The sequence below is a fragment of the Botryllus schlosseri genome, chromosome 14, assembly GCF_051294905.1.
Source record: "Botryllus schlosseri isolate E-star chromosome 14, Bs_hap1, whole genome shotgun sequence".
NCBI lineage: Eukaryota > Metazoa > Chordata > Ascidiacea > Stolidobranchia > Styelidae > Botryllus > Botryllus schlosseri.
Genome location: NC_137249.1, coordinates 22,339,485 through 22,358,749, shown reverse-complemented (window position 1 = coordinate 22,358,749; position 19,265 = coordinate 22,339,485). Strand labels below are relative to the sequence as shown.

The following is a 19,265-nucleotide window of genomic DNA, read 5'->3' as shown; positions in this document are numbered from 1 at the left end:
ATATAGTTGCTGATAGGATGTCACAATGGTAACGAGAAACAAACTGGGTAATCGGAACGAGTGTTACTGAGAATTAGTACTCTCACTTGTGCGTAAACAGAATTTCGCAAATTCAGTTCATGATATTCTGCTCATAACAAAGACATATAAACAGCATTTAGTATTACTAGATCTGGTTTTCGTTCAGCTGGCAGAACCGATTCCCCATATCAGTATCAATAAATGTTTGGCCGGAAAGAAGAAAATAAATCTACTTGGCGTGTTGATGGATGACGATACTGTCAAAGTACAACCTGAAATAATCAGGACATTGCGAGAAATGCCACCGCCAAGGAATATATTGGAACTATGCGGGTATATTGGAGCATTAAGATATTTAGCAGCATACTTTGAAGATATGGCGATGATACTGCCGTGTTTCGATAGTAAGATGGTATGCGTACCAGCGTCACAAAGCAGGCGAGTACGTGTTTAATGGACACAGATACTGTTTGACAATTACACGAAAATGCGTGATACCATAATGCGGCCGAAAACGCTATTTGATTTATGAATGGGGCTACCAATCTTAATACAAACAGAAACGGATGCGGCGGTCGATGGCATGGGGGCAGTCCTATATCAAACGTAAAAGGATGAACCCATTCCCACAAACAGATACAGCCCGTGGCTTATTATTCGAAAAAATGGAAGCCCATGGAAAAAAGTTCACGCAATGCACTACATTTACCAAAAATTCTCAAAAAAGAGGACAAAATCTTGAAAAGGACGCTCCTAAAAAACTTAATTTTGGCTCAATCCCAACCAGTAGAAAGCAGTGCTATGAGAGAAAATTATGGACTAATTAGACCAGCGGTTCTCAACCGGGGGTCCGCGAAGCATTTTCAGGGGGTCCGCGAAGCATTTTCAGGGGGTCCGCGAAGCCACAAAATGTTCAAAATGGTTAATAACCTAATTTGTATTTCTTTAAATTAGGGCAATCATGAGACAGTTTCACTTCATCGCTGCTGAAACTTCAGGACTCACATCAACAGAATGGACGTTTTGTTGGGGTTTGTGGTGAAATATAGAATTCGCAGCCGTGCATGTCAATCAAGGTGACTTCGAAATGTTTGCAAAACCCATTTTCTCCTGAGATATACATAACCAATATTCCGGAATAACTTATAAAGATGAGCTGCATGATATAGAAACGACTAGGCTGGACGCTGTATCTTCATTAAAAATATGTTTCTCAATTTTAGTGCCTTATATGTTGCGATCATGCCCTAATGTGTCGTCGGAAGAGTGCGTCATTATTATATCCGCCATCACAGATATTGGCGGAAATGGATTTAGGCACTCGTTCATCAAATCCAAGGCGACGCAAGTTTTCAAGACGCAATCACGTATTACAAGAAATGCAGCTAGACTGCCACAGAAATCGCTTTCAAATAAAAGTCTACCGAATTTCTACATAAATAGTATTATGTTATTTTCAAGAAAAGACATATTGTTACTGTTTATTACTAGCCTACAGGTAATATTTGCGCGAGACAGATGACGGTTGCACGCTAATCGACCTTGATTTGTTCTAAAACTTTGGGGGCCGGGGGGGGGGTCCGTGACGGTTCAAAGGGGGTCCGCGAAGGAAAAAAGGTTGAGAACCACTGCATTAGACTAATAGAGAGTTTCGAATTTTCATCCGGCTTCTTCGTGATATGGTTAGATTGTGTAAAAATATGATTCATAGCAAATTTGACTCAATTCCAGGTAGAAGAAGCGAAGTTATTAGGGTTTGTTTGTTTTGCGCTATTCATGGTGTTTGTCAACTACTATGGTAGGGTTGCCATACGTCCGGAATTTCCCGGACATGTCCGGAATTTCACTGAAAAATCTGCGTCCGGGAGGAATTTCTAAAATATGCCTAAATGTCCGGAATTTTGAAGGTTTGAAGTAGGCTCAAAAGTTTTTCGTAAATCAACAGAAACAACATTATTTGCAAGCTGATTTATGCTATTCGAAATTCTTCGCGCTGCGCGCGAGTTATTGCAACGTATATTAATATCAGTATGGGCATCAGGCATCACCCTCGCCAAAAATGCAATCATAAATAAATATAAATACCAATCATTTACTGAAATAAGTCCAATTGTAATCGCAATTATAAGCTAACGGTATATTCGTAGAGTAGGTTAAGGCCGATTGGATGCTTCAGTCACAGACAGTAGTTCGAAATATTGGGGTCGTTTGCCTTTATCTGGAGATCGCGAAGATGTTGGACGTAATCAGCTTCTTAGGCCGTGGGTAATTATGGGCAAGCTGAAATTTTTGAGTAATCAGCTTTTTCAAGTTTTGAGCTGGGCCACGGAACATTTTAAAGTTGGAAATTAGGTCGCGACCATAAAAGGTTCGAAATCGCCGGATGTGCAACCTGCTAGTGCATTTTATAGTAGCCTAATATACGGATTAATCAATATTATTGACAGAATTCATTCATAAAATTTAACAGCCAAATGAATATGGTAAGTGCCCAAAAAGCTACATCGATTACCCTATGGTGGGCCTATGACCACTGCCTTTTTTTTGGGCGGAAGGGGGCAGAAAAAATGTTGTTTCGGACCTGATTAAAACACATAATCTGATAGCCGAACCGATCTAACAGTATCGCAGGGCTGTCAAACACATTCCCGACAGGCCAGACACGGCCCGCCAGACGATTCCATCCGGCTCGGGGATAAATCTATTGCGGACCCTAGCAAGTAGCAATCACAAGAGGTCACATTACAGATGGCCCAATTCAAGACATATGCTCCACTCCATTTCTGTATACAGTCGATTGGCAATGCTTTGCTAGTGTGACGTCATATCAACGGAAAATGGGTTTAATCCGCTAGTGGGCGCTAAAGAGTGTCCGGAATTTGCTTCACCAAAATATGGTAACCCTATACTATGGTCATTTACACCAGGCCGATATTCTCCTTATTTTCCTTAACTGCCTTAACTGTGTGTTTTCACAGACAGCAGATCAAATCAATGAGTTACACTTCAAAAATACTAAAGTGAAAGGGAGATCCTCAGATATGTTAAAGTGGCATGGACTTATAATAAATCCACATTTACTGAATACACGTTCCACTGGTGCACTAGATGCAGGAATTGACCAGCATTATTGAACCACACTGAAGAGCATTGGATACTCGTTCTTTCTAGTTGCACAAAAATGCAAAGAATCATCGCCTTCAAATCCGCACATGAGCTTATCAGTCTCTTGCAAGTACTTGACCATCTGAGTCATTTCATTGGCTCTAATTGAACTTTGTTTCGATTGTTTGATTGTATAGTCTCGAGTACTTTGATTGCGGAGGATCTACTACCTCTTCATCAATGGATGATTTTGTGCAATGCTTTGCTACTGTACCATTGTCTGTTACTTTTACGGCGGCATATCTTATATCAGACAAGTGCAACGAAAGCAGTGGTAACAAATAGCGATGTCGGCAGAATTCGTCAGATGCGTTGATCTAACCATTAAGATTCGTAAATTTCTTCATCTTCAAGTTATATAAAATAAGCCGAGTCAATGACTTGGGTCGAGTCATGCGTAATGACTCGAGTACAAGTCGAGTCAATCCAAATATTGACTCGAGTCGAGTCATTTTCCAATTTCAAGAAAATGACTCGAGTCAAGTCGAGTCACAAAAAATCGTGACTCGAGTCTGACTCGAGTCGAGTCATGACTCGAGTCATTACAACCCTGATGAATTAGATTTTGGTATTATCCAAAGCTTAAATAAATTGATTATTGCCATTGTGAAGTCATTATGACCAAAAATTTCGCACGACCAGAGGTATAGGTTTAAAATGCCATGGTGTCGCTGACAGTGTTGGGATGACTCGAGTACTGACTTGACTCGAATAACATTGCTAAATGACTTGACTTGACTCAGCGTTTCGAAAATGTGGATGGACTCGTGACTTGAAGCAAAATTATCGGGTCAATTTCATGTAATCGGTGTCGACTAAATCGATGTGGGTCTACCCGCGCTGATTTGACCTGTGAGAGCACAGTTATGGGGTGATCGTGATTAGTCTTCGCAATAGATTGCATTTGAACAAAAAAATCAGAAGTAATTGTAATCGTAATAGATTATATCACATATCTAATCGATTTCTTTGTAAAAGAACGATTACTTTACACTTGTGCAAGGACTATAGTATAAACTGGACATTCGTGAACAAGGAATAACTAGTGGGATATTATATCAGGTTATCAGGATATCGATGTTCCTGATCTATTGCATACTTAATGCTCACCATAACAAGCCAACAACGAGATTTTTAATCTTGAAGACGTTATCCAGGCAGTTCAGCGCCAATACTCTCTGAGGAAGGTGAGGGCCTCAGCAAACTGCTGTGCAATTTTTCGCGGACGACCGTGGGCACTGCGTATATGCAAATTATATCCCCATCGTGTTAACCAGGCTAATTTAATTCCAAACCACTCAGCGCCATAATGTTTTTTTCATTAATTGGCAATGTCTTCATCCACGCTCTATCATAGGTCCTTCTCAACATGTTAAAGTGTGAAAAAATATACACTCACCGTTCAGGCACGCAAGGGATACGATGAGTGGTCACGGAGAGGTGACTAAATTTGCTCCCGTAAATTACTTTCGTTTTCGGATTATGCGGCTTCTACTGGTCGGAATTGACCCGCATTTGGGCTCGTAACGTTTTTCCAGGGAAACTAAAAATTTGATAACAATTCAAGTAAATTTTGGAATTTCCGCCCATAGTGGGCAGTCTTTTCAATTGATCTGGATTAAAATGGAAGTTGCTGAGTCTGGCTGATTCTCATCTGACTGTGGTAGTGCAGGCGCGGATATTATCTCGTTGCAGACAAGGAATAACTATGCTCTAAAGCAGGGGCTGGCAATTATTTATCCGGGGCCGTTGGCGGGCCGAGACAAAAAGTTGGGAATATATTCTGCGATGGGCAGTTTTTTTCTAAATTGGAAGCAGCTAATTAGATTGTTAACATATGCTGCTAAGTGAACTTGGTACTATTAGGTCGCGTCCTGACCTTTGTGAGGTTAGGCAAAACAGCCTTGCTGTTTTTCACGTCAGTAGTTAAGTAGATCGGTCGTGAGGTGCGTGGGGTTCTTATGGGCGGGGTGGTGACTCGTATTGAAACCCGGGGTGGTGACTCGTACTTTCATACCCCCCTCTCGGCCGTGATTCGTAATGGGTTCTTATGGATGCGGTCATGATTCGTACTTTCGGGTATAGGCGGCGGCGGTGACTCGTATTGAAAACTCGGGGTCGTGATTCGTACTTTCAGGTATAGGCTGCGGCGGTGAATCGTACTTTCGTTGATAGAATGCTAGCGGCATGTCGTACTTTCACCAAAAAGGGTGTGAAATAGTTTGCTAAATCTAGGAATCAGTCGCTTGGTAATTAGTTTACCACGGAGCCGGCGTAGACGGTGATTCGAATACCAACAATAGCCGCGTTCACATACTAACACTCCAAAAAAGGTGTGAAATATTTCCTACGACCACTCACAAGATAGCACATCAGAATAGCCATCTCTCGTGGTTTGATGTTACAAAGGTAGGAATTACGCACAAGGTAATATTTCCGCAATAAGTTTGTCACAGAGCCGTCGCACAATATCCGCGTTCACAAACTAACACTCCAAAAAGGTGTGAAATATTGGTAAAATCCCGCGATCGCTCACAAGATAATACCTAAGACATAACCATCGCTCGCGACTCGCTGTTACATACATGCCGATCGTTGACAATGTAATATTTTGGTAATTGGTTTGCCACAGAGCCGGCGTAGACGGTGATTCGAATATCAACAATAGCCGCGTTCACAAACCAACACTTCAAAAACGTGTGAAATAGGTTACAAATCCCACGATCGCTCACAAGATAACACCAAAGACATAGCCATTTCTCGCGTCTTGTCATTACATACATCCCAATCGCTACAGTGTAATGTGTCGATGGTTGTTACTATCAAGTAATAAGTAATGAATAACAGTACCAGCGCAAACCGTGATTCGAAAACCAACAATTTGACACTTGCACGCGATCGCTATATGTTTTGACACTTCGGAACAGTCGTTGACTTTGTGTGATACAAATCATGAAAATATTCAATCAGTGTGTCAATTTGTCAACTTGAAATGGAACTTACTACACAGCTCAAGTTGATTCGTATCTGAATGTGTTGATCCGGTACAACTCTAATCCTTTGAGAAATCCATTTACCGCGATCTGTTGATTCGAACGTAACCTGAATATTACTGACTCCAACTTCAGTCGCGTCGGATTATTCACACATTCCACGCCGCTGTTTCACACCTATAGAATCAATACCAACTAACTAAACAAAAATCAAGAAATCTCAAGTATACACATATAATAATTGTATTTATTTCTGAGAAATCAAACGCCTAACAAAAACACGCAACTTATCATTTGGCCAACTCTAGCAATACCAAAAAATCTAGGTATTGTTGATTGAAAACCCTTGAGTCCTTATTATCAAAAATGTTATAGTGTGGCGTCGGAATCCATTCGCGAGATGTTCTATAGGTAAATTGAGGTAATCCAAAATGAAATATCTCGGCTTTGACATAGTCTAAATTGAAATAGATTGACAAACATGACTACCAACTTTCCCGCAGCTCCCTTTCAATATTATACGCACATTGATTTGAAACAAGTAATGATACCTTACAACTCTATTCGCGATCCGGCTTTTCGTTTGTCAAAGCGACATTTTAACATCTTACCATACTCAAAAGAATTATTCACAACATCACCAAGTGTTAAAAATCTAGTTTTCACTTACTTGATTATATCACTGCAACTCACAAATTTGAATTAATTCATTCTGGTTGTATTCGTATGATCGGTCTTTTTTTTTATTCAATTGTAAAGGTCGTTACTGTTCTGAAGACAAAGTAAGCTATTTACTACTCGACACATATACGACTTGACATAAACATATTATATTTTGAGTATACGAGATTTGAATGTCTGAATAATAACCGAGAAATAATTTATCACAATAAAATCCGTACATTACAGCGTAAAAGATGTTGGAATGTCAGCAACTCTGTACGGTCAACCCGATCAACTCGTCATGATCATTCCTGAAATCGACACAAACACGACCACTGACTTGAGTTAACCACAAAACAGCATCAAGTTTTAAATCCACTTGTAGCTTACGGCTTATTCGAATGCTGGTTATGTTTTGTTGTAATTGAGTGTACGGAAATAGTATTACATCTCGACATCTTACCATCTTACCATATTCAAAGAGTCAACCACGAAAACATTGCCAAGTAAATCCGTTTGTAACTTACCCAACCAACTCAACAGTATCCTTATGAAAAGTAGACAAGACTACGCGAGTAATCACCACAATCCGAAATCCATAGCAAGTTCAGTTGTATTCATAGTCCGCCAACTCGTATTTTTTTATTCAGCTGTAAAAGTCGTTACTATTCTGTAACCTAAAGTAATTACTACTCGGCGCGCACAACTTGAGATTAACATAATATGTTTGAGTATACGAGGTTTGAAAGTTTGACCAACGTAGTTGAGAATTCATTTCTTACAATCGAACGCAGGCGTTATATTGAAAATTATAATGATGTAAACATAAGGTTCGACACATTGATTTGACATATGAGATTTTGTAATGCTCGACCATGACTTGATTATTAAATTATTTTGAATCGCCTGAAATAATTGTCGTCATCTAACCAGACTACTGAAAGTCGTTGCCATCACAAAAACAATTTGCATGACGTTTATTAAATGTGTCCTATAGTTAGAATTATTTGTAAAACACACACACAATCAGAGAAATTGAAAATCTTCCTAATTTCATTCGTCAAAGTAAATGTCATCACAATACTCAGTCACTAAAAGACCTTACTTGTACGGGATTGAAGCACCGATAATTAACTAGCTAAACCGAACTCCAAAGAAATTTTACTCACTCGACGGATATGAAACAGCGTCGCTTAATCGGTCTATATCGTTTTTCTAAATGCAAATCATATCCACCCAGCAGAAAACAATTTTCACTCGCTTGGTAATGAAACCGAAGTCTCCATTTGATATTTTGTTTTTGGTCAAATACTTTGCAATGAACACATTTGAGTGGCTGAGCTTTACATCATCAAGCTGTCATCTGTAAATCAAGATTACATCCAACTTGTAACTGTATCGTTTAACTACCAGGTTGCATCAGTTTGCTATTTTTGTCATTCAGTGACTGCTGAACATACCAAACGATACACATTCACTTACGAAATACTGTGTTGATCGTAATTTCCATCATCGTGATAATCGCAGTACATTTGTTTCGAGTTCATACAACCGACTACTTCTCTATGACATGACGAATTTTTGAAAAGTTAAGCTTAGAAGATTGGTGCATCTCGCGAAAAATAATATACCACTCATATTGATACTGTTACTCCATTGACCGGTATTTTCAAACGAGTCGATTTTCAACCGTGCAAAATTTATTACTTGAGTTGTCCCGCTTACTATATTTAAATGTAAACTCACCCGTCTTTCAACAACAAACAATGATAAAAAAGTACACAAGCAAACACAACAAGTTTTACTTTTGTAGGACACTAATTATTATTCCACGCATCTCATTTCACACTAAGTGTATATGAAAGATATTCATGGTACACGAATATATTCGCTCATGCTACGAACATACGCAATGATTGGTGACGCTTTCACACTATTTCGATTTAGTGTAACAAAAACAACAACAACAATTTTCACTCTCTTGACTTATGAAAACAACAGACGAACCTTCATTCAATATTTTGTTTTTGTCAACTAGTTACTTTTTCATGAGACCCCCACTACTCTTACAAAAGTACGAAAGATATTTACATCACACAAAGTAATCAACTTTACTCGATATTCCCACATTACGAAACTAAAGAATGGTTGGTTTGGCTCTACAAACTGTTTCGTTGCCTCAAGACCTTTATTGTCTGAATGGTTGTTCATGTGTCTTAAGAACCGAATAGTTCAACACAGCACTAGTATTAACAGAAACACCAGAGTTGTTTACACAAAAGTTGTATGTGTGCAGTATACAAATATCATGTGTAAGTCCAGCACAATTGTGGTATCCATACGAGTTAAGTTAACACAATTTACGACACCGAGGTCGCCTCATCTTTCGTAAGACAACAAACCAAGGCTTCAGGATATGTCCATGTCATAACAATAAATCAGCTACTCCAACAACAGAGTACATATGTTTTCTAGTTACGGTGCTTACATCTTACACACAAATCGACCTACTTTGCTAACGAAAAGTGCTGAGTCATCACATGGTTGTCCTCACAACAATACAACTAAAACATATTATCATACAAAATGATCGTTATAGTTTGCACACCAATGGTACATCATACAAGTAACAAGTCTCGAGAATCCAGTTATTCAAAAAAAAAACGTGAAAGTGTTCCTACGCCAAGTCGGTATGTTGACGAAAGCATATACTGTAATATCATGATCGATTTACATTCGTTGGTCACAAAATGTCACTACTCTAAATAATTATTTTTCGCTCAAAAGCCTACTTGTCACCATTCGTTTCATCAAGCACGAGTTCAAGAAACCTGCTACGATATGAATTGTTATTTTTATGTTGTGTAAATAGGTAATAATTTTAGTAACATTATATCAACATCATCGAGTTGTGCGAATAGATTTACATGTGGTCTTGTGGTTTTCGTCGAGACATACAGCACGAACTAACTGTAGACTCCTCTCTATTGTACAGCTACTCGGTAATCGAAATGCATTAACATGTAAACAGCGATCTTGTTTCGTCGCACCAAAAATATGTTCACTGTCGCGATAATCCTTTTCACACTCGTAATAGTATACCAACGTCAAGCGATAACGTTTAACAAGACCAACGACACTGAACCCACGACGTTTACCTATGTAAAATTACCACTTTCACTTGCCAGTCCATCGTTTACCTGACTAAACATATTATTTTCCTTTGGAGATCTGGCGTTTACCCAGAGTAAGAAACCATTTTCACTTGTAAATATTTTTTTCCTCAGCTAACAAACCTTTTTTCACTTGGAAATATATTTTTTCTCTGGTTAACAAACCTTTTTCCCTGAGCAACACACCATTTTGACTTGGTGGTCGTCGTTTACCCGAGTAAATATATCATTTTCTTTTGGAGATCCAGCGTTTACCCAGTGTAACAATACATTTTCACTTGGCCATTTAGCTTTACCTAGAGTAACTAATCATTTCTCCTGGGTAACAAACCCTTTTCGTCTGGAAAACTATCATTTGCCTGAGTACCAATACAGTTTTCACTTGGAAATCTATCTTTCACCTGGGTAACAATACCATTTTCGTTTGGAAAACTATCATTTACCTGGGTACCAATACCATTTTCGTTTTGAAAAGTGACAACTACACCGGTCAATTTGATATTTTTTGTATATTGTTACAACAGACAGTGACAAAATATACACCAACAACGACTCCGATACATTTGTGTAATCGCATATTCACTTGTTCTGGTGCATCCCATCAAAACCCTCAGTTACCCACATATAATGCGCTGTACATCGATGTGAATGTTTTGGAAAATTGGACAATAGGTATCGATAGTTCTGTGATGTCCGGGTTCGTGCTTTGGATTTTCCAGAGTCAAAATGTCTGAATAAAACACCTCCTTGACGATGGTTGGTATGTGGATAACGGTGTTCGGAAAACGGTTGGATTTATGTCACCCATCGCGATAACAACTCCAGGTCGAGTTTTCCTCCCGCATGTTTACTATATTGTGTCTTTATTAGTCAATGTCTGTCTCGACATTCAGTTTGAAATCGGAAACCCTGATAAAGTATGTAACCGGATCCGGATATCAACTGTGAATCGATAAACCAATGGACAATATTCAAAGTAAACATGTTACACCCTGTGTTTACACGAAAAAATACCATCCAGACATACGTCGCGCTTGTTTGCCCACACCAGTATACGCGTAAATGGAGGTGAGTGACATTGCATGCAATGTGTTGGTATACAAACATCGATCCAAAGACATTATCATAGACGGTAGTTTTGATGTAGATCGAATGTCACCCGATAACATTCGTCCGCCCGGTGTCTATATCTTATAACTAATATATATCAAGTACAACAGCAATTCTATTCAAATAGTTATAAATGTGATGATTCTTGTCGTGCCAGGTCTAAATTGATACAAGAGTAAATCACATTTTGACGATGAGTGTTTACTGTCAGTCTGATGGATCGGATCACTTTCAATAGGACAATTCATTCCCGCCAAATAAGGCCTACTTGGAAGGACGTAGAATACCCCTATAAATGCTGCGGCCCGCGGCGTCGTCAAAACTGGAAAACTGGCCCGCGATCACATTTGAGTTTGAGACCTCTGCTCTACATCAAATCTATTTGACCTGTGCAGCATCTATCAACCGCTGAACTCTCATTATACGTCACAATCAATTTGAAAATTTATTAACTTACAGAAATCGCGCCTAGTACTATTCCAGTTAGTCTGTTTTTGAACAGCATGACATGAATGAAAACTTACCAGAGCAAAGAATAATCTCTAAAGAGAAATATTATATCCTCTCATTCATGCAATATACAGTTATTATCCTTTAAACCAGGTGTACGAAACAAACATCCAGCGGACCGGAACCGGCCCATGACGGGATTTTGAGCGGCCCGCAGACCGTTTGTAAAGTAATGTCTTTCAAGATAATGTGACCCGCGGCCACAGTCTGCAGCCAAATCCCACTGCTTGCTTACGACAATTTATAGCGCAGCAATCTGAAAGCACTGACAAATTATATGGTCACGGAATGAATCCAGGTTTGCCAACCTTAGAATGTTGGCCATGAAACTACATGTTCATTACGGGTCAACATACATTTGGGAGCTAACATTTTCGACCATGAACATTACCAAGACAAAGCTTCGTTCCAATCTAACTGATGTTCACGTGGAGTCTATAATAAGAATTTCTACGTCCGACATGCAGCCAGAGTTGAAATAACTAATTGACAAATTTTATTGACAACAGATATCCCATTTACTTCAGCACCTATTACAGTTGATAAATCTATTAAATAATAATTTTGACATCCATGCTTCAAACTCAAAGTTTACATTATATACAAGTTATTCCTTGTAAAGGTGGATAAATACGCTAATAAATATAGATTCTGCCCGCCACGTACTTCATTTTCACATATCGGGCCCGCTGACTGGAGAAGCCCTGCTTTAAACCTACGAATATATTAATAATTATTGAAGTTTTTTTCACAAATTTTAGTATTCAACCTGACGACAGGTGAATCATTGCCTCACTGATCAGTGATACCTCTTAATTAACATAACATATGCATCGTTGTCTATGACGGTCTTATGAGTTATTTTGATCTTAGATCTTAGCGTAATGATGTTCACGCGAGCGAGGCGAAATGTATATAGATCAGTTACCATGTTTGGAGCGTACACATGCAGTATTGCATTTAACGAAGTACAATTTTCTGCAATTGTATCATCGTAGGTCAGCAGTATATAACATTGAAGTGATTTCTCTACTCAAGTTTTTATTGCGATTTATCTTATCGGTACGGCGTACGGATACCATCAAAATGTTCTGGATTTCTGCTCAAGCGTTATGGAAGCAGATAGGGAAGATGGAGGCTGCTCGTGTATCGGTAGAACGGGCAAGAGTGGTTCGCCTGGGCCGAGAGGAATGAAAGGGAATAAAGGAGGCAAAGATACTAATTTGATGTATCACAACTGATGAGTCGGCTTGAGGTTTCGAAAAGTGAGATTCCAATGTCTGATATCAAACCGTGGTTGAACAATAAACATCAATTACTATTATTATACTGTTTAATCACAGTAAAACTGGTAAATACACAGATAATCCGGGGAGCAATCTGCACCCAAGGAAAATGGCGAGATTGAAGTATATTTTAAATTTTCAGTAATACAGTCGAATTGTTTTTTCTCTGCAATAAGTGAAGAGGTCAGATTACAGAATTACGTTAGGTAAGGAATTAGCAAGGGTTGGAGAGGTAGAAATGACTAAAAATGAAGAATCGAAATTACAGAAATGATCCTGTGATTTACGCGCACAAGTTATTATATTATTAATACGTGGCATTTCAGTGAGGCTTATGACAATTTTTGGCCTTGTGCATCAGGACATTGATTGATTATAGATCAGTTTCAATGACATTGTATCTAAGCACCTTTGTCAGGCAACTTTGTGTTTTGTATGCTTCTTCATTCGCTTGCATCCACTTTCACTCTTCAGTCACTGACTCTATCGCATGCATCTAGCTTCGGGTCTCTGATGCCGACTCCATACAGTGTGGCTTACTGTGCTCCTGGGCGTTTTCAAGACACTCTTAGTAGAGCGGGATCGGCGATCGGGAGTCTAGACAACTTCACAGATATATCAATTTCACTTAAGCGGGGAGCTTTGTACTATATATTTCATACTACCAATCAAGGTTTACAACCAACCACAGCGGAAAATAGTATCGAAAAATATCATCTGTCAGTACTCGTCTCGAATCATTGGGATTATTGCTTGATTCAGATTCGAGTCTCCGAATTTTTCGCCCAGCCCTAATTATACACTTTTCCAGATAAAGTTGAGAGAATGGTGAAAATTCTTGAGGTAGCGCGTAAGTTGACACCTCGATAATATTGCATTTGTGGTCAAATGGGAGATTATAGCTTCGCTTACACATCATTCAGCAAATAGCAACACCATGCATATTATCCTTCGTGTTTTATTCCACTATTGTTTATTGAGGATGAAGAGTGGAGCGATACCTGACTCATCTATTACCTCATCCTACGATAATAACGCCGATAACGCAGCAAAATTTGCACGTCTGGATTCTGTCTTTGGCGCACGGTGCCCCAGCACAAGTGTGTTTAACATATGAGAAGTTTCATAAAACTTTTATCATGCTATCATATAACTAGGTGCTGACGGTTAATGGATACAAGGTGATCTCGGATCGCCGCACATGATCAATGCGACGGTTACAGAAGGCAGAGCTGAGCCAGGCGGTACTACATACATGGGGTCAAGACGTCTGAGGTGGCGTGTGGAATAACAGAAGCCAATTTATCTATATTAAGAGATGGAGGGAAAGATAAGGTTGGTATGAGATTATTGGAAATGCGTACTTGTCCACAAAACCTTTTCATATGAAGAGGCGATAGCGTAACATAGGGTTATATTCAAAACAAACAGACTTGCATTGGGAATAGTTGAGGTATACGGTGGGTAACCCAGGTGTAAGAAACTTTTCCGCTTGATATGGATAGAAGAAGTAGCCCCTTTGTCGAGCCGCATCACCGCGGGCCCAACTCGCACAACTAATAGTTGATGATAGCAGTCTAATTACACTAATGACAGCGAAATGCCGGCCATTCAACTCGTAATTTTAATTCTAATCGTTAAGTCATTCTTGAAAATGCTACAGCAGAACAGTATATTAGGAAACATAACCAACTTGGTTTGCATATATTTTAGGCTTACCATATTTTGGAAATCTAAAAACAGGACATTTTTTTCAGAAATTTGAGACTTGCAAAACCGGAGAAGAATTCTCAAAAATCGGTGAATTTTTCCCACTTTGTGATCGGTTGATAAAAAAAAGGTCAACTAAACGAAGAGGAATTTGTTTCCCAGCTGGAGCATTTCTTATTCGCCTTCTCCAAAGCCCTAGTCACAAGGACATTTTCCCCATTCATTTTCTGTCACCTAACTCTTTCTCGTGTGGCTGCTCATACTGCAATTTCAACGAAAAACCTTCGAAAGAAAGACCCGGAAAATATTATTCAAATGATTTTACTGGAGTAGGATTTCCCACAACATAGACATCTTGGAGGCGTGCCCCCTCTGTTCGGGAGCAGCGATACTTTCTCTATATACCCGGCTCGGGCCGGGCGCCGCATGGCCGAGTGTTTGACCGTTAGGGTTGTTCAGAATTGATCGACTTTCAAAATGTCGTGGTTTTCAGTCCGATTCCCATGCCTTATACCATAAAAACATATTCTAGGTACTTTTTTTCGTAATTCATCCCTTGCATCCGTGTGCACATTGAGCTGGAAGAATATCGGCTAAAAATAGGGGATTCCCCTAAAATTTGAGTGTCGCTATTCGGACTAGGCTAGTAAAACGTCATATATAAGCTGGTTTTATGTAGCTATTGCGGTTGGACTGCTACATAACCTCACTATAGAAAGTATTGTCTGTTCAGGACACCATTTTCATGTCCCACACTGCCTTAGAACTCCTCAAAACCGCCTAAGACTGATAGTCATTTTGTTGGATCACCTATCCTACACTCCTCAACCCTACCCGAGATTGTTCATCAATTGCCGGGATCACCACGTGCAAGAATACAACTGTAAATGTATCATTCACTCACAGCCACATTATAAACATCACATTGTTCAAAGGAAACGAAACAAAAAGGCAAAGAAACAGATCAACTTGGCACATTGCCTTGCACAGGGATGCAAAGCTCACTGGAAGTCGTTTCGGAGGGAAATTTGAGGCCTTGGCAGTGCTGGCATAGTCTGCGTATTCCAACGCATTTTAGAAAGGCAAACTTCTTGGCAATCGAACTCTGGAGAGTGGTACAGGAAAAGCACAGGCTGGTCTGTCATTTGAACTGCTGGAACTTTATAATTTAACAAATAATGTCAGAGCTCTTGTGTTTGACACAACACCCTCAAACAATGGAAAAAATAAAGGTGCAGTTCTGTTACTTGAAGAATTGATAAACAGGAAAGTTTTCTACTTTCTACTTCTGCTTGTCGCCATCATATTTATGAACTAGTCATTCGGGGAGGTCTGGAAGTGAAGTGTCTTTGGATCTGCCACCACAGGCCCTGAAAACACAGATTTTAATACCTTCCAAGAAGTGGAAAGATATTGATCAATTAAGAAGCTCTAAAACACTTCAGTTTTATGAATGCAGCTGGTTGGCGATCAACGCTGATTAAGCTAAGCAAGAAATAATTCCACTGATGAAGCCATATAATGGAAAGCAGAAAGAAGTCTTGATAATAAATGACTACAGAGAATGTGCAACAGGCACCTTGGCGATTGTAGCTGCCCAATATATCGATAATCGTTTTCGCAAGCCTGGTGCTACTAATAGCACTGGATGGGATGAGTCAAGTGCTGTACTGTCAAAAATGTTCATGTGGAGAGAGCAAATGGGCTATTCTGAAGAGTTCATTAGAAAGTTGCCCTGTTTTATGTCCCAGCTTGGTTGAAAACTGGTAATGCATGTGACGCACAGTATATTGATCTCAAATTCCTTCATGGCATGACAGACTTTTCATTGTGCGATTTCACAGTTGCTGATGTGGCATATAAAAAGATGCGAGAACATCATTGGCATCTCACCGAGGAAACGGTGGTATCAACAATGTTCTCGGCTAAACCAAAGATTCCTGACAAAGTGAAGGAAGCGATGGCTGCTAAATTGCTGCAAATGCCAATTCTTGAACAATTTCGCAGAGGTAGGCTATACTTCTGAGTCTAATCTCTGACTCTGTCTCTGAGTCAATGAGTGTGGTTGCTTCAATTGAACCGGAATCATGGTTTCTATCCAATGCTATACATGTCGAACATGATTGGTTTAGTCTTCCAGTTTCGGAATGGCATACTGATTCGCATTTCGTGACTGCTCAAGAATTTGTGAGTAGCGTTGAAATAGTTAACGGCGCAGCAGAGCGTTTGGTGAAATTGAATACCGACTTTGATGCTTTCAAAACAGATGACAAAGAACAGCGAGCGAGCCTCTTACAAGCCGTGGAAGATAACGGGAACAGATATGCCGATTTCTCTAAAGCAACCATTTCATCCGGACCTGATTTAAGTAGTATTTGCCAAGATGATCTGTTTCTTTGCCTTTTTGTTTCGTTTCCTTTGAACAATGTGATGTTTATAATGTGGCTGTGAGTGAATGATACATTTACAGTTGTATTCTTGCACGTGGTGATCCCGGCAATTGATGAACAATCTCGGGTAGGGTTGAGGAGTGTAGGATAGGTGATCCAACAAAATGACTATCAGTCATAGGCAGTTTTGAGGAGTTCTAAGGCAGTGTGGGACATGAAAATGGTGTCCTGAACTGACAATACTTTCTGTAGTGAGGTTATGTAGCAGTCCAACCGCAATAGCTACATAAAACCAGCTTACATATGACGTTTTACTAGCCTATTCCGAATAGCGACACTCAAATTTTAGGGGAATCCCCTATTTTTAGCCGATGTTCTTCCAGCTCAATGTGCACACGGATGCAAGGGATGAATTACGGAAAAAAGTCCCTAGAATATGTTTTTATGGTTTAAGGCATGGGAATCGGACTGAAAACCACGACATTTTGAAAGTCGATCAATTCTGAACAACCCTATTGACCGTGTTTGGAATTCTAAACCTGCGACAATATATAGATATTACCTCAGTGAATTGAAAAAATTAAATCAGATCTTCAGGTTTAAGAATGGACGAGTTACTAAAAGCGACTTGATCATTGGTTCTCAAGCTAGATACACGTAAGACATAGCAATAACTATGAATGGGAGATATATCGCACGTTCGTTCATAATATTGGATTATGAGTGGCGAGAGTTGGTTTTTCGAGTAGTTTGTATCTGCAATATTATAATTCAATACTTTCTTCCCGTGAACCTCGGTTGTTTGACGTTCGGGCACCTACAACTACTCCTGTATGTTGAAATAATATTACAATGAGCATTTTGAATCATGAAATATGAGACCTTTTGAGGAAAGCGTGGACGGAGACGAATTTGCTTGATAGAGCTTTCTAGGTTTTTAACCAGCCAAAACCCAAGGGGGCTGTACGCTACTAATTGCAACTGAGCTAAGAAATACGAGACAGAATCGCCACTTTAAAAAGCGAGGAATCAATTTTGAAATAGGCGGGGTTTTGAACAACAACAAACCCACCCCTCCTTTGGGTACGCCACTGACCTCGTGTATATTTTTAGTTGGTTGATCTCGGTCTTTTCTCTGAAGAGCTGTGCTTCGGTTGACAACACCTCGTTTACACGACATTCGTTCTTCATCATTTTCGCATTACTGGCAAACTGTAAAGGGAAGGCAACAGCAGTTAAACTCAAGCCGCGAGACAAGAAGTTTTATGCGTGCATTCCATTTACTCTGCTAAGGTTACCAGTGAATTGACATGTGAAAATCGGCACAGATAGCCCCTGACCCGGCCATAACTTAAGTTGTTCACTGGTCAGTAACGCAGTACTGCGAGTAGGTGTACCAGTTACTCAAGTTTGAGTGGTTTTAATTTTAGACTACATCTACTGAACAGTTTCTGGGGCACATCATTTTTGCTTCCTTGAAAATCGCTACTTGGATGTTACTCCAAGGGTGACTGCTTGATCACCTCTGCTCCCAACCCGCGTGTCAAGTGCCGAATATCACAATCCACGCTAATATTCAGTGAAATATTCATGTTCCAATTTATCAATGCAATATTGATGCAGCCTCGATTTCATAATAATCAGTATGTAATTCCTGACGTCAAATTCACCAAGCCCCGGATATCACAATTCTCCATCATATGCAGTGACACATTATTTTTGATTTTGGTAATACAATATTGATCCACCACTTTTGATAATATTAGTTATAGCAGACATACCTGAAGTGCGCTATCTGTGTCGACGAATGACACCGGAGTAACGGCACATATCCTCGCTGTCAAGGCATTTCCACCTGGAGAAGGTTGCAGGATTAAGGTTAATTTAGAATTCCTGCAGCTGATATGCCTGTCAAAAATCAGTCAGAACGATAGAGAACATCGCGACACTACAATGTACGGTTCTGAAGTTAAACAACGCAAATGCAGAATTGATGTCTGATTTCAACAACCCAATATTACGATTCTTACCCGATCAAGATCTGGGGTCGACCGCTAACAGGCTACAAATTGGATCGTTTTACACGTCAAAATCCAGGCGTCACAAATTCCTTGAAAGAAAGCATACAAATTTACCTTCATCGCAAATGCCATGTCCTAAAACCATAAGTCAAAAATATTAATAGGAACGTAATTTTTGCCACCTACATCAGAGAATTGTTGCCTCGTTGGCACCGCATTTTCT

At 39.6% G+C, this 19,265-nt stretch overlaps 2 protein-coding genes across 2 annotated transcripts in view; one reads left to right on the top strand and one right to left on the bottom strand.

Annotated features, from left to right (window-relative positions):
• The window catches only part of LOC145456519 (protein arginine N-methyltransferase 1-like), a 340,886-nt gene that overhangs the window by 194,129 nt on the left and 127,492 nt on the right, over window positions 1–19,265 (bottom strand). The gene's annotated exons all lie outside the window — the stretch shown is intronic.
• Window positions 17,355–19,265, top strand: part of LOC145456510 (uncharacterized) — a 487,292-nt gene continuing 485,381 nt past the window's right edge. Inside the window, exon 1 of the mRNA XM_080334643.1 lies at window positions 17,355–17,544. The gene's annotated coding sequence lies outside the window, so the exon portion shown is untranslated. The remainder of the gene's footprint in view (window positions 17,545–19,265) is intronic.